Genomic DNA, 1,197 nt, shown 5'->3' with positions numbered 1-1,197 from the left:
AGGATGTGGCCCAGCAGTGTTTTAACAAGCCCTCAAGGTGATTCTGATGCATGCTAAAGCGTGACAGCCACTGCCCTATATATAACTCCACACATTAGAATTAACAAGGACAGTGCACTATGACTCTTCGGGTTGCAGATATTAGAAATCCACTACAAAATTAGATTTAGTGAAAAAAGGGAATATTCTAGTTCATGAAGTAGCTGATAGGATCAAAGGGATTGCTACAGGACCTGGGCTTCCAGGAACGAACAGTATGAAGACTTGCTATTTACTGGAAATATCTCACTCTCCTCCCAGCTCCCTCATGAACGCTCACGCGGGCTCCTTCTCTACCTTCACGCCATCTGTTGCTCATTTCTCTCGGTCTCTGCTTGATTTCATTCTCTTCCACTGGAGACAGGCTTTTGCAAATGGCGGACAGGACGGCTATTTCCTCCGCTCCCCAACCTGCACACGCATCTTCACGTTCCGTTAGAACCTGACCTCAGAAGCAAGGCTTTCCTTCTTGGGCTCCAAATCAAGGAATCCCAGGGGAGAACTCCTAGGATAGGAAATGTTAACTGAAGAAGGGTGTTGGGAAAGCTTGCTCAGCAGACAAATAACAATAACTACTGTTATCTATTACATGAACTATAGTCGATTTTACTTTGAGAAAAGGAAGTTTAGAAAGACCAGTCGCCTTGCCCAAATCACTCCAGTCAGTCAAAAAAATAAAATAAAATTAAAGTAGTAATATTTAAGACTACACTATAGTCACTCATTTACTGAACACCTTCCTAGAAAAATTTGGTTTGGGTTTTAAGTCATCATATTTGTACTGAAATTTCTCCCCTCACGGAAAAAAAGTAGCTTTATAAAAATAGTTTCATAAGTCTGCAGTAAAACAATGGTGAAAAAAATAAAATTTTTCCTATTGCAGACAGAAGGTTAAGATTTTTTTGCATTTGTGTCATTCAAAAATGATTGTTACAAACTTTGAACTTGGCAGTAATATACTCCCAATAGAGGAAGGGAAAAAATCAAGCCAATCTAAAGTCATGAAGATTTTAATAATGCGTTTACGAACAAGCACAAAATAGAACACTTTATGGGTTTTTGCAAGGGCTTTGACTTAAGTCTTCCTGCTTCAAAAAACTGTTATTTAAGGATTCTACTTTAGCAAAACAATTTCTTTTTCTTTTGATGTGCCTTCCA

Source organism: Trichechus manatus, unplaced genomic scaffold (assembly GCF_000243295.1).
Source record: "Trichechus manatus latirostris isolate Lorelei unplaced genomic scaffold, TriManLat1.0 scaffold00039, whole genome shotgun sequence".
Lineage (NCBI taxonomy): Eukaryota > Metazoa > Chordata > Mammalia > Sirenia > Trichechidae > Trichechus > Trichechus manatus.
The sequence above is the reverse complement of the archived record's forward strand: the minus strand, read 5'-3'. Positions refer to the sequence as shown.